Source organism: Meles meles, chromosome 10 (assembly GCF_922984935.1).
Source record: "Meles meles chromosome 10, mMelMel3.1 paternal haplotype, whole genome shotgun sequence".
NCBI classification, from domain to species: domain Eukaryota; kingdom Metazoa; phylum Chordata; class Mammalia; order Carnivora; family Mustelidae; genus Meles; species Meles meles.
Genome location: NC_060075.1, coordinates 17,984,445 through 18,000,512, shown reverse-complemented (window position 1 = coordinate 18,000,512; position 16,068 = coordinate 17,984,445). Strand labels below are relative to the sequence as shown.

General features: G+C 36.1%; 1 protein-coding gene across 6 annotated transcripts in view; it reads right to left on the bottom strand.

Annotated features, from left to right (window-relative positions):
• CNOT4 (CCR4-NOT transcription complex subunit 4) overlaps nucleotides 1-16,068 on the bottom strand; it is a 141,450-nt gene that overhangs the window by 79,493 nt on the left and 45,889 nt on the right. The gene's annotated exons all lie outside the window — the stretch shown is intronic.

The window sequence follows — 16,068 nt, the reverse complement described above, 5'->3', positions numbered from 1 at the left end:
AACCTAAATACTCTAGAAACAGAACCATGAATTTATGAGATTTTAATATTTAGTAACAGTGACATTTACAAATCAATATGGTAAGGATAGACCAGTTTATAAGCAATAATAAAATTCTGATCTACCTACTTTAAAGATAGATCTGCATAGAAAGATATGGTCAACTTAGTAATGCGGAAAAAAGAAAACAAAATTAAAGGCAAGCAGCAGAGTAAAGGATATATTCACTATAGTGAAGAGTTAGGGTCGAGTATACAAACAAATCTCACAAAGCAATTTTAAAAAGGCAATTAAGTCAAAATGAGAACTGAAGACAATGAGTAACTCACAGAATTACAAATAATTACAACACATGAAAAGGTGATCAACCTCTTTGGTCAGTGAACAGGGAGACAGCATTTGTCCCCCATTAGCCTATCAAAGAAGTTAGTCTCCCCAGAAAGTAAAGATTATCACTGATCTAAAACCTCTTTCAGAGAAAATGAGAGCACAAAAAATATCTTGCCTTAAGTTGCCTGGCTCTTAAATGGTACAGCCTGGATTCATTCCAGCAAGTCTTAGCCCCTGAATCTGTGCTGCTAACCATGCCTTTATACCTATCCCACATAAATACTCACATCTGTGCATCAGGTACTTTTGCTCTGTTTGGCAGCACTGTTCCTAGAGTATAAAACTGCAAACTCACTGTCCATCAGTTGGGAAATCATTAAGTAAATAATGATACAGCCATAAACTGGATATCTTAAATGAGAAGATGTCTATTATATAGTTGTCAGGTTTTTGCTTTTGGTTTTGTTTTAAAGCAAGCTGGAGGGGCACATGGGGCACTTAAGTCAGTTAAGCATCTGATTCTTGATTTTGGCTCAGGTTGTGATCTCCAGGTCCACAACGAGCTCCCCACTCAGTGCAGAGTCTGCTTCGCCCTCTCCCTCTGCTCCTCCCTCTTCACCCCCCATCGCTTGCACTCTCTTTCAAGTAAATAAATAAATAAAAATCTTAAAAACAGATTAAAAATAAAAAAAATAAATCAAGCTGAGGATGCCTGGGTGGCTCAATCAGTTAAGCATCTCCCTTTAAGTCAGGTCATGATCCCAGGATCCTGGGATCGAGTCTCACATCAGGCCCATGCTCAGTGTGGATAAATAAATAAATATATAAATAAATCTTTAGAAATAAATAAATAAAGCTGGAGACCAACACAATTACTTCCACATAAATATCTAAACCTTGTATGTATATATATTTGATTTCTCTAAGAAAATAAAGCACATAAAAGGTTACACACCAAAACATTGCCTTATCAAAAAAAAGATAAAATGGAGGTAAGTAGATTTTTTGAAATTAATTTTATTTTCAAAATTTTATTTTAGAAAAATCTGTATTATCTGATTTGTTACAAAATATTCTTTTTGTATTTAAAATGGCAAACCTTATGAATTATTTTCATCTTTTGAAAAATTAAGTTAAATCTTTTTTTAAGATTTTATTTGTTTATTATGTCAGAGAGAGAAAAAGAGAGAGAGCACAAGCAGTGGGGGGAAAAGGCAGAGGGAGAAGCAGGCACCCCACTGAGTAAGGAGCCCCATGTTGACTCAATCCCAGTACCCCGGGATCATGACCCGAGTCAAAAGCAGATGCTTCACCGATTGAGCCACCTAGGCATCCCATAAATCTGATTTTTAGGGGCACCTGGGTGGCTCAGTGGATTAAAGCCTCTGCCTTCAGCTCAGGTCATGATCCCAGGGTCTTGGGATCGAGCCCCGTATCGGGCTCTCTGCTCAGCGGGGAGCCTGCTTCCTCCTCTCTCTCTCTCTGCCTGCTTCTCTGCCTACTTGTGATCTCTGTCTGTTAAATAAATAAATAATATCTTTAAAAAAAAAATCTGACTTTTAATAATTAGAAGAAAAAGAAAATCTTCCTATGACTCTATAATTATTTCAAAATAATTTTTTTTAAAGACATGGTATATATATTTATAAACAATTCAGGAATCCTGGTTTGCAGACTCAATTTTGCTACTATCAGTTTCTTCATATATAAAATCAGTTTCTTCATATATTAAAATTGGAGCTGATTTTGAATAGCTCCTCCAACCTGAATATCCCAAACTATACCTGCAGAAAAAGCAAACTCACACATAATTTCCAACAACAGGAAACTAATTGAGGTGCTATCTACACTTCTAACATATTTTTGATTACATGATGTTACCTCTACAATAGCTTGCTTGAGTTTTAGTGAGGCTATTTATGGGATGCTGGAAGGTAAACAGCCAGGACTTACGAATTGAAAAGCTTTCCAAAAACTAAATGACCATAAATAAAAGGTGACATACTGAAGTCTTGCTTTTTGATTGCTTGTTTAAAAAAAAAAAAAAAAAAACTTTTTTAAAGATTTTATTTATTTGAGAGAGAGACCACAAGCAGAGAGAGGGGCAGAGGGAGAAGGGAAAGGGAGAAGCAGAAACTCCACTGAGCAGGGAGCCAGACATGAGGCCTGGAGATCATGACCCAAGCCGAAGGCAGATGCTTAACTGACCAAGTCACCCAGGCACCCGTAGGAAAATTTTTTAAAGGTCTGCAAGAGTGTGTATTTTCCAGTTTAGAGGGAGTAAAAAGGAACAAGAGCAAGAAATCCCTTAAGGTGGTTAATACAAGTGCAAGTGCACTTGTACACTTCTAGCACCACGGAGAGACACCATGCAAGCCTGTTGCCAAAGGAAATCACAGAATTGGTAAAATGTAGGAGGGCAGTCTAATGTGGTAGAACACTGGAATACAAGGTAAAAGAGCTGATTTCTGCCTCATGCCTCCACTAAATAGCTACATAATCTTGGATAAGACAATCAAAAAGCTCTAGGACTCAATTTATTCATCTGGAAATGCTAAGACATGCAAAATTAAATGAAAATTCAAATATGGGGGAATTCCTTTTACATAACACCACTAAATCAAGCTTTAAAATAAGCTTTGAGGGCACCTGAGTGGCCCAGTGGGTTAAGCCGCTGCCTTCAGCTCAGGTCATGATCTCAGGGTCCTGGGATCGAGTCCCACATCAGGCTCTCTGCTCAGCAGGGAGCCTGCTTCCCTCTCTCTCTCTCTGCCCATCTCTCTGCCTACTTGTGATCTCTCACTGTCAAATAAATAAATAAAATCTTTAAAAAAATAAAAATAAAATAAGCTTTGAAATAAACTCTCTCTTCTCCAAATATCTTAGCTCAAATTTTCATTTAAGGAAGAATAATTTTATTTCATAAATATTAGTATTTATATTAAAATTGTATATTGTATAAATTATGTATTTATATTTATAGTATATTAAAATAAAAAACTAAATGAGGTAAAACAATAAGATTTATAAAGATATAAGACACAGAAAGAAAAGATGTTTTTAAATGAAAAAGGAAAGTAAAGTCAATGACTTCCTGGAGGAGGTGTGGGGGGGTTCTTAGGACAGAAGTGATTAGTTTTGATTCAGTAATTAATTTTGGAAAAGTTCATTTTCACATACACTAATCCTCACAGTGACTTGGTAAGAACACATTATATCCTTTATAAAAGGTGAAACTGAGGCTACATGGGAAACTCTTAAGGGTTAAAACACACAAATCAAAAGTGACCACCAGCTTCAGAACCCATCCCCTTTCCAGCATGATAAGACAGAAATAACCATGACTGAAGTTGCAGCTGCATTATCTTTGTGTATGAAACGCCTATTTCCAAAAAGTGAAAATGGTATTATTTTTTCAAAAGAGTCAATAATACAGAAAATCTACCTCATTATCTGAGTTCTTATTCTCTATATCAACTGCAACTAATACCACAACATAGTATAAATTCTGACATAAATATAATGCTCCCGGAACACCAAAGAGTAGTGAAGTACACAAAATTAAAATCCTGTACTCGGGGTGCCTGGGTGGCTCAGTGGGTTAAAGCCTCTGCCTTTGGCTCAGGTTATGATCTCGGGTCCTGGGATCGAGCCCCAATTTGGGCTCTCTGCTCAGCAGGGAGCCTGCGTCCCCCTCTCTCTCTGTCTGCTTGTGATCTCTGTCAAATAAATAGATAAAATCTTTAAAAAAAAAAAAATCCTGTACTCAAAACCATGCTCAAAAATCACTCATAAAGTGCTGCATACGTGGTTTTGCACTAGGACACTGCTGAATATATTTGTATAAAAATATACTGTAAAATGTGAAGTACTGCAGCCACTGTGGAGAACAGTTTGGTGGTTCCTCAAAAAGTTAAATACAGAATTAGCGTTATGATCCACCTCTGGATATATACCCCAAAAACTGAAAGCAGGGACTTGAAGAGATACTTGTACAGCAATGTTCAAGCAGTATTATTCACAACAGCTGAAGATGGAAGGAACGCAAGTGTCCATCAACAGATGAATGGAAAATGTAGTGTACACACAGACAATATGTGGCCATAAAAAGAATAAAATTCTGATACATGCCACAATGTGGATGAACCTTGAAAACACTGCACTGAGTGAAATAAGCGAGTCACAAAAAGACAAGTATCGTATGACCCCACTGACATGAGGTATCTAGAATAGGCAAATTCACTGACATAGAAAGAAGAGTAGAGGTTACCAGAGGGTTGGGGAGAGGGAGAATGGGGAGTTACCAGAGTTTCTGGTTGGGATGATAAAAAAGGTTTTAGAAACAGAAAGTGGTAGTAGTTAGACAACACTGTGAATGTTGTTAACTGTCCACTTCAAAATACTTAAAACGACAAAGTTTAGGATACATTTTATTTAAAAAATCAATAAAAAAATATACACTAGACACAGTTAAACGGGGGTATAAGCAGCACTTTCGAGAAAACTTTTTTATTTGGTTCCTTAGTCATTAATCCTTTAATTTTTTGCCAATCTCACAGCTGATTTTATCATAAGGTAAATATATGTATGATGTAACTCCACTGCATTGCAAATTATACTCCTGGATATACTACATAACCAAAATACACTGTAAGAACACGTAATAGAGAGCTGTTTATAGATATGAAATATACACACACAGAGAGGCTTTGAAAAGCATCCAGAATAGCATCTTAAGTGTCCGTAAAAAACATATACTCTATATATATACAAAGAACTATAAACTAACATTTTTAAAAACCTTTAAGTATAATTCCACACCACTCACAGCTTACTTAATCACTGTTTTATAACGATAAAATTCTTATTTAACAACCAGTCCAATCTCACTAGAATGGCAACTTTAGTAGGAAAGCAGAGGATTTACCTGATACATAACCTTTATGATGGTGTACCAAGCAGCAACAACATGGCTGGTGGCAAACAGCAAGTACTCACTTAGTTGATGAATGAAAAATAATAAAAAATGGGAACACATTATTTGTTATATGTCATTTATGACTGACAACCCTCTTCAAAAATAGGAATCAACACTCTAAGTTATCCACTGTTTCTATATACAACACTCTAAGTTATCCACTGTTTCTATATTAGGCACCTATTTCACAAAGCATGTTACTTATATAATAAACTACACCAAAGCAAAAAGAGACTGAACACTAGCTATGGACAATTTGCTAAATAAAAAAGCAAGGTAAGGGGCGCCTGGGTAGCTTAGTGGGTTAAAGCCTCTGCCTTCAGCTCAGATCATGATCTCAGGGGTCCTGGGATCAAGCCCTACATCGGGCTCTCTGCTCAGCAGGGAGCCTGCTTCTCCCTCTCCCCTCTGCCTGCCTCTCTACCAACTTGTGATCTCTGTCTCTGTCAAATTAAAAAAAAAAAAAAAAAAGGCAAGGTAAGCTGATTGCCTAAATATCAACAACAATACTTCACCATTTTAAATTCACTACCAAAGTACCAGTATACATATATCATGAATATACATATACTATGGAACTCAAGATTGTCTGTTTTACCTTTAGGAACAGGAGGGAAAGCTTATTTATGTTTTAGAAAAATACCTACCTAAGAATTTAAAGTCTCCTTCATAAAGGTTAAGATTCATTACATATAAAAGAATCAATTACATGGGACTGCTTTCGACCTCTCCACCAATGTGCTCCTCATTTAGTAAATTATTTTACTTGCAGAAGATATAAATCAAAATCAGCACCCAAGTCATCTCAAACACACTATAACATGTCCCCTAAGCATTTGCTAAAGAAGAAGAGGTAGATAAGGGTAGGAGAAGATGAACAGAATCTTTTCCCAGTAGAAATTAACTCTTAGGAGGGAAGACACTGTCTTATTTATTAGCATATCCAAAAACCTCAGAACAGCTGGTTTCATGAAACTATTTGTAAGTGGAAGGAGATGAAAAGGAAGGGATGGATGGATGGATGGAAGGAAGGAAGGAAGGATGGAAAGGGAAGGGAAGTGAAGGGAAGGGAAGAGAAGTATCTATTTATTCATCCATAAATGTGTAGGTACCTATTAGAAGGGACAATGAACAAAACTGCCAGTCTTTTGAAGTCCATATGCAGCAAATACATATTAGACATAACAGACTTCTCTGAACATCTCACTGAAAAAGCAAGAGTTTTTTTTAAATTTACTTATGATGCAATATTCAATACTAAAAAAAAGTAATTTGCTAATTTGGATGCATTCATTTGCAGGTAGAGGAATATGATCATTGATTTTGGGAGAGCTGTTATTAAAATTACCAATTTATCAGCTAAAGAAATCAAGGACAGACAAGATGACCAATCACTCAAATCAAAGCAATAAGAAAATGCAATCTTTGCATACAAATATATTTCTAAAAATCTAACAATATGAAAATTAAAATGTATTTAAAAAACTGATCATTTATGTGTAATATCCAATTTAAAGAAAAAATAAGATTTGCTACAAGTTTCTGTCCTGTAAAAAAAAGTTTCCATACACATTTAAAATGATTCAAGTAAGGGGCACCTGGGTGGCTCAGTGGGTTAAGCCGCTGCCTTCGACTCAGGTCATGATCTCAGGGTCCTGGGATCGAGTCCCGCATCGGGCTCTCTGCTCAGCGGAGAGCCTGCTTCCCTTCCTCTCTCTCTGCCTGCCTCTCTGTGATTTCTCTCTGTGAAATAAATAAAATCTTTAAAAAAAAAATAATAAAATGATTCAAGTAAGAAAGATCTAACTTAAACCACTTGGGTATAGACTTCTACCACTACTTAAAGTGGGCAGAACTTAACAATAACTAGTCTTTTAAAGGGGAAAGTTTAAAAAACAAAAGGTAAAAAAGCACATTTAGGCTCTCTTATCACGAAAGCTAACTCATTGTTCTAACTGTATCCAGTACATCATAACCCTAATTCCTTCTCCTCAAAAAGGTTCTCACTTTATTAGAAACGTTTGATAGCTGACCAATGTACTTTTACTGCATTACAACAGTTCTTTTTTATCTTCATTTACTGAGTGAGTCAATAAACAGTTATTCAGCTCGTCTTTCAAATTCTAGTCTATGTCTTTGGGATACATTAGTGACCCAATAAGCAAAAATGACCCTAAGGTGTGAGGCAAATGAAGAAACATTTTCTCAAGAAAATCTGAAACTCAGGAAAAACAGCAAGACTATGTAGTATCTGAACCAAAACCTACTTAGTTCCTCTCTTTGCTTCCCCCTTCCGGCTAAGGAAGGCTGAAACTTCAGACTGGTGTAGCCAGGAATAAAGAGTGCCCTCTCACCACAGCTACCAGTCCAAGAGCAATCTCCCAGGAGGGGCAGGATATTAGCATTTCTCATTCTGCTCAAAGCTACCTGTTGCTAAAGCTAAGTTCCAGGTAAGTGCATCTCTCTTCCACTTAACTGCTACTCACAGGAAAGAGGTCCTATGTTGCTGCTGCAGGCTGCAGGCTGAAAATACTAGGACTCAGACTGTCCTTCACCCAGCTACTTTGGAAAGCAGAAGTCCCACACCAAGACAGGCAAGATTAGGTGACCTGAGACTACCACCATATACACTTCCAAGAAGTCCTCAGTTCCTAAACTGGGGATGACACACAGAGAGAAGAGCACATCACTGTCTCTACTATGCAATTCCAGAGCCAAAGATTTTGCCAGAAAGATGAAGCAGGACTTAAAACCAATAAATCTTGAATTTTTTCCAAGGAGACTGTTCCAATCCAACATTGTTCCAATGCTGACTTTGTCTACAACAGAGTGTGAAGTTCAAGCCTAAGGGCCATCTCAAAACCTAGGGCGTTGTAGTGAAGGGCAAACAGGAGGAGATTCAGATACAGGCTAACCTGTAAACCAGCTAGGTGAACCCTCCTGGGGTCAGTACAAATTTCAAGCTCTGACCCAAGAACTATCCCTTCGAGTGAGCTCCAATTTTTTGGATCAAGCTGAGAAATAATTCATGTCCTAAGGCATTGTTGAAAACAATGGAGCAGGCAGACGGCAATTAATGGAGCTTAACATCTGGGTGTAGTCAAGGAAAGAGGCAGTGAAAGGGAGCCCTGTGAAAAATTCCTGGGTGAATGTAGGCATATCCAAATCTGCACCCCCTAGGAACAACACCAGATGCTTAACATGCCAAGAGAGAAAGAGAAGTCACTAAAATAATCCACCCAGTAACTAAACAAATAAGCAAGTAACAATCAGAAGCCCTGAGAAGGACACAGGAGACCAGTATCAAGAGTTGCTACAATATTATATCAGATGTCCAGTTTCCAACCAGAAATTACAAGCTATACAAAGAAATAGGAAAGTTTAACCCAAAAAAGCAGGCAACAGAAACTGGTTGGTGTGAGCCACCAGAAGTCAGATTTAACAAAGACTTCAAAGAGTCATTTACATATATTCAAAGAACTAAAGAAAACCATAATTAAAGTAGTAAAGGACTGTATGGTGACATCATATCAAACAGAGTGTCAATAGATAAGTATTACTAAAAATAAACAATGAAATTCTGGAGTTCAAAAGTACAATAACTGAAATTAAAGTCATTAGAGGAGCTCAACAGTGCATTTCAATTGGCAGAAGAATAAGCTGGCAAAATCAAAGATTAATAAAGATTAAAGATTATGCAATCCAAGGAACAGCAAGGGAAAAGAAAAAAAGATAACTGAACAAACCCTCAGAGAAAAGTAAAACACCATTAAGTACATCAACATACTCATACTGGTACAAAAAGAGCGAGAAGGTTAAGAAAAAAAATATTTGAAGAAATAATGGCCATATGGAAATGAACTACAGTGGGGCATCTGGGTGGCTCAGTCAGTTAAGCACCTGCCTTTAGCACAGGTCACCATCTTGGGATCGTGGGATCGAGCCCCACATTGTGTTTCCTGCTCAGTGGGGAGCCTGCTTCTGCCTATTACTCCTCTACTGCTGCTCTCCTTCTCTCTCAAATAAATAAAATCTTAAAAAAAAAAAAAAGAACATGAACTACAGCTACACAAGACAGATGAATCTCACAAACATAATGTTGAGCAAAGGAAGCAAGATGAATATAACTATGGTCATATACATTTCAACAAACAAAATATATTTTAGGGATGCACATAAGGTAATAAAAGTCAGAATATAAGTGCCTCTGAATGGAAGGGAGATGGTTATGAATGGGAAGAGATGTATCTGGAATGGGGAAAGGGTGGGTAATTCTGAGGCTACTTGGAATACTCTATTTTTGACCCAGGTTATAAAGACGTTTGCTTTATAATTAAACTGTACATGTTTTATATGTTTCTATATATTCCTCAATTTTTTCAGTCTTAAAAGAAAAAGATAACAGCTGCAGATTCCACAATGGTTAAAAATAATCCACAGACCCAGAGAGCACAATATACCTAAGTAGGATCAATAAACGGACAATCAGCTACAAGACAGCAAAACTGCAGAACACCAACGGCAACAAGAATCTTAAAAGCAGACTTTTAAAAAGGACCTCTCACCCAATGGAATGATCATTAGAATTACAGCTGACTTCTCAACAGCAACAACTGAAGTTAGAAGAGACATACATAGATATTGAAAGAAAATTATTACCAACCTACAACTGTGCTCCTGAGGAGAATAACCCTCAAGAATGAGAGTAAAATCATAAAGCATTTTTTGAGATAATCACATGGACTCGATACTAGAGGATATTAAGGAAGTACTGTAAGTTAAGTATAGTAGTAGTATTACGTTGATTTTTTTTAAAAGCTCTTCTATGGGAGATCCACTATGAAGTATTTACAGACTTCATGATATATTATTTCAGCAGGAAAGAAGAAACAGAATGGCGAAGAGATGAAAGTAGAGCAGTAAAATGTCTGTAACTGCAGAAACTGTACAACAGAAGTAACTGGGTTTCACTACACTATTGGTCGACTTTCAAATTTCTATGATAAAGCACTAAAAAGAACTGATAAAATAATGTGGCTAAATTAAAAATTAAAACAAATAAATGAAAACAGAAACAAGTTTACCAGTAAGAGACCTCTGCTAAAGGAACTTGTGAAGATGTTCTTCAGAAAGAAGGAAAATGATCGCACAAGGCCAGTCAGAAATTAAAGAAGGGATGGTGAGAAAATATAGTAAAAATGTATGCATATAAAATCATGTACTTCCATACAGAACAATATCATTTGTTGGATTTAACAAGAATAAAATAAAATATTAAGCAATAACAATATGTCAGTTAGGAGAAGAGTGATGTGAGATAAGCTCCTATAAGGTCCAACTTTAAGAGGAATATGAGCAGTAAAATTTCAAGGGTAACCACGTATTCTCTATGATCTACTAATCCCACCTCCCTGTATCTTCCACACAGAAAGAGCTGCACATATACTAAAGCAAACACTTCCAGCACTTTTTCATAATAGCAAAAAATGGGAAACCTAAATGTCCATCAATAGCATACGACAAAATTACAGTAAACCAATAAAAAGACTATACAACAATTTAAAAGACTAAAGTAGATCTACACATACAAACATATTGAATGCAAAAATTTAAACTGCAGGTATTGTACAACTTTTTTACATTACGAAATCATAGAAAAAATTATATACAAGCTGGTAATAGTAACTACATCTATAGAAACAATGAAAGAAATGGGATGGATTGGAAACAAGCCTTGTGTATGAGTCTTATAAACTGACTATATTAATGCATTTCTTACATAATAATACATCAATTTTTAAAAAATAACTTCAAAGTTATTAAATTTTGAATCCTTTAAGTGCGCAGATCACATCTATTGTGTTCAATACTGTGCCACAGGCAAATGTATAGCAAATTATAGGTTCCCACAAGGAGCAGGGGGTTACATAGAATGACTGAAAGTGAAAATGCCAAAATAGCAGGGTAACCATGTTTGGTTTCTTCTCTTCCTCCTACTTTCCAATTTTTAGAAAATAAACATTTACATTTATAAAGGGAAAAACTATTTTAAATTAAAAATTAAGTATATCTGATAAAAAGTCACAAAGTGATGAGATGAAAAACTTTTAAATGTGTAATTAGAGAATCAGCATCAACATGCTTTCTATTAGCTTAATGTTCTCTCAGAAGAAAGCTAGGAGTTAAAAAAAAATTAAAGGCTAAGCCTGATGAAAGTGTTATTAATAAGATAAAATCAAATCTGCATAAAATCAAAGCAGAGACTAATTAGTGTGCTAATTAGTTCTCTACCATACTCACACAGGTTGTCAACAGAAGGAATTGCCTATACCAGTACATTTTCCATCCAGAAAAACAAAACAAAACAAAAACACCCCACAAAAAATCCCCAGATCTATATGGGGGGGACAGCACCTGATAGGAGAGTATGCCTATTTTAAAGTCTTTAAGGACTGACCCAAAGAACTGCTTGAAAAAAATGAATCAAAGCATCAAAAATTCAAAACCCTCCTGGTCACTCTGAACATATAGTCTTTTTAGAGACGTGTCTGTACATCAGTTTATAGTACACCAGGAGAAACAGATAAGAAAAAAATCAGTCCAGCAAAAACACTAAACTGAAGTACAAGAGCCATTCTTATCCTCTCAGTATTAAAAGACAAACAAAAATGTTTATTAGCATGGTTAAGTGGAACCTCTTCTTTATTCATATCTATATGTCACCCAGTCATTTAGATTCTAACACCTCCTAAATTCTGATCCCAGGTCGCATGCTGCATGTTCCTCTTCCACCAAGAGATCAGTTCCAATTCATCCATCCCCAAATTCTTTCATCTTGCCACCACTTTGGTCTTTCCTCTTCACGGCAAACAATGACTAATGAGGAAGCTCATCCTTTCAATTTTTTGGCTGGGTTGGACACACTCCAATGTGCTAGTTTTATTAATCTTTAAATTGCATAAAGGTATCATCTATACACATACTTTAAAAACAATTAAAAAGTAAAAGTTCATGATCAATGAGTGAGGCAATTTATAAAGAATATATTTTTTAGGGGCGCCTGGGTGGCTCAGTGGGTTAAAGCCTCTGCCTTCGGCTCAGGTCATGATCCCAGGGTTCTGGGATCGAGCCCCGCATCAGGCCTCTGCTCAGCGGAGTGCCTGCTTCCACCTCTCTCTCTCCACCTGTCTGTCAAATAAATAAATAAAAATCTTGAAAAAAAATTTAAATATGCTAAGTAAAAATATACTTAAAATATTTTAAAAAATAAAATAAGTTTTAAAAAAAGAATATTATTTTTTTAATTATATTCATTTCTTGTACCCAAAATGATCTATTTAAATAATTATACATTTCAAATGGTACCATGGAATTTAAGCCTATAGTTTAAAAAAAAAATGACTAAAAACATTATGTGCACCTAAATTCTGAGGAAATGGAAGATATTACTTACCTAATGGTGGAATAAAAAATATACTAACTCATCCATACCACTGCCATCTTAGAAATTAAAAGCCCCAGGGGCACATACCACTGCCATCTTAGAAATTAAAAGCCTCAGGGGCGCCTGCGTGGCTCAGTTGGTTAAGCATCTGACTGTTATTTTGGCTCAGGTCATGATCTCAGGGTTGTGAGAGTCAGCCCAAGTGGGGCTCCCCACTCAGCAGGGAATCTGTTTGAGATTCTCTCCCTTCTCCTCTCCCTATGTCACACTCCCTCATCTCTAGAAATAAATAAATCAATCTTTAAAATCTTAGAAAGAAAGAAAGAACCTAAAAGCCCCATTTAAAAAAATCTAACACTCACTAAAAGAAAAGAGGTTCCAAATACTTTCTGTGAAGGGCTGAATACTATTTTATTCTTCATGGACCATACAGACCTACAATCACTCAACTCTGTTGCTCAAAGACAAAGACAGCTGCAGACAACACATAAAGAATTGAGTGTAGGGGCGCCTGGGTGGCTCAGTTGGTTAAGCAACTGCCTTTGGCTCAGGTCATGATCCCAGGATCAAGCCCCGTGTCAGGCTCCTTACTCAGCAGAGAGCCTTCTCCCTCTACCTCTGCCTCTGCCTGCTACTCAGCCTGCTTGTGCTCTCTCTCTCTATCTCTGTCAAATGAGTAAATAAAAATTTAAAAAAAAAAAAGAAAGAAAAGAAAAGAGTGTGGCTGCATTCCCATAAAACTTACTTATGGACACTGAAATCTTAATTTCACTTAATTTTCCCATATCACAAAATATTACTCTTTGGATTATTTTTTCAAACACATGAAAATGTAAAAACCACTCCCTTGGGCCTTGGGAAAAGAAGCAGCAGGAACCCCTGATCCAAACCTACAGGGAAAGCTCACAAATCCGAGCATGAGCCTAAGTCTTGGACATCTTTCAAATTTATTTCTCTTAACCTTCTTTCTGAGGCAATCTTTTTTAGTATTACATTAAACATACGGTTTCTCACCACTCCAAGCATTTACTTTATCAGACCCCAAAGTAATTTGTAGATATAGCCTTGCTTCCCAATTAGATAAAATTCAGAAAACAAATACAGTACCTGAGAAACACTGACATGAAATATTTACCTATCATACACTGCTACATTAAAACCAAGACCATTCTGAGTAACACATTAAAGCATTAAGTAAAACTGGCCTGAATGATGTTAATCAATACTTACACAATGTTTAGAAAATGTCTCCAATGTCGGGAGCCTCAGTAAGTTCAAAATAATCAAAGCCTTTGTATACAAAATACGAGAGTGAGAAAATTACCTACAAGTTTAAAATTGGGTGCAGTTTTGTATTTCATAGAAGGAAGAAATTCAGATGAAGATGCAAAAAGGAATAATGAAAGTAAAATATGAGTACTGAAAAATGTAAAAGCAAAAAAAGTAAAGACATGGAGAAGGATAAAATAATTATTAGAGTCTAAGTTAAGTTTTAACAAGAAAGGAAAACAGCTAAAGGTAAACTAATGACTGGTATCACAAGGGAAGCAGCTGGGTTTTAATTGAAGAGAAAACAGTTTATGTGAAAAATGGTGGTGAGAGATTAAAGGAGAAAGGGGGAATAAAAGAGCAAATAACCAAAATAAAAAAATTAAAATTAAGGGACACCTGGGAGGCTCAATCTGTTAAGTGCCTGTCTTGGGCTCAGGTCATGCTCCCAAAGTCCTGGGACTGAGTCCCATATTGGGCTCCTTGCTCAGTCTGCTTCTCTCTCTGCCTGCCATACCTCCTGCTTGTGCACTCACTCACTTTCTCTCTGACAAAATCTTTAAAATAAAACAAAACAACATTAAAATCAAGTCACCATTTAGTTATCTAGTTATAATACCCCTCCCTCCCCCAGAGTATGGGATTTTTTGCAATATAGCTATAGTCTTTTTTATATGAAGTACGCAACCATTAGTTATTTTTTTTTTAATTTTTATTTATTTGACAGAGATCACAAATAGGCAGAGAGGCAGGCGCGGGGTGGGGGGGTGGACAGGCTCCCCGCTGAGCAGAGAGCCCGACGCGGTACTTGATCCTAGGACCCTGGGATCACGACCAGAGCCGAAGGCAGAGGCTTTAACCCACTGAGCCACCCAGGCGCCCCGCAACCATTAGTTATTATAAGAACTACAGTGTATCCGTTAATGCGAGGAAAGTTTTAAGAATCAGATCATTGGTACTGACAATATACATGTATAATAGCATGTGATAGATACACGTAAACAATGTTAGTATACTTACTCATGTAAAAGTGTCTAAACTTTGACAGTGGCTATAACTTCAGCAGTTACCATTTCACCAATTTCCTGGAACTAGGCAAATTATGGTAAACTGTAACAACTCCATTGCTTCTAGAAGATTTAATGCACAAAACAGGAATTTTTTAAATGAGATAATCCTGTGTTAAAGCAACAGGCATGTATAAGAATACATTAACCAAGCAGCAATCTACATCAAACAAAGAACCACAGAAGAACTAGCTAGCCTAACGTGTTTCTGAGCTAACAACCCAGACTACAACCTATTAGATGAAAAGATCCGCTTAACTAGCAAAATTAGATTTATAAGACTATGTCCCCAAAGACTATTTAATAAATAAACTAGCCTTACAGTAAGGAACAAGGATAAGTATAAAGTGCTTTGTACTTTGTAGGTGCTTAATAATTATACAGAAGGATGAGAGAGAAAAATATGGAGGCAAAAAGGGGGGAAAACACAAAACATCATAAACTTAATAGCAAAATCTGAGATAGGAAACCCAGAGATCATTCCCATGAAAACAAATACAAAAAATCCTAAATATCAGCAAAACTACATCAACAATATTAAACTAAGTAGAGTTTTTCCAGAAGTACAAGGACATCATAATAGGAAATTATTTATCACTTCAAAAGATCAAAAGAAAAAACTGTCCATCTCAAGAAGTGCTAAAAAATCATTTAATAAAATCCAATTATCTTGTCCTTATAAAAAAATCTCTTAATAAACTAGGAAGAGAAAATTATCTTACAACAATAATGGATACCTACTCCAATACATTCTAATGATGAGACATTAATGGGATTTCCACTAAAATCGGGAGTAATATAGAATGCTATCATTATATCAACATTATTCCAGAATGTTAGACAACATTTTTAAGTCAGGCAATAGTATACGTAAAGAGTGTTCAAAACAGACAATGTATAAAACAAACACAAATTACCAGTGTCATAATAAAAAGGGTAATTATAGATATCATAAAGAGTAAAAAGCATAAAACAGAACA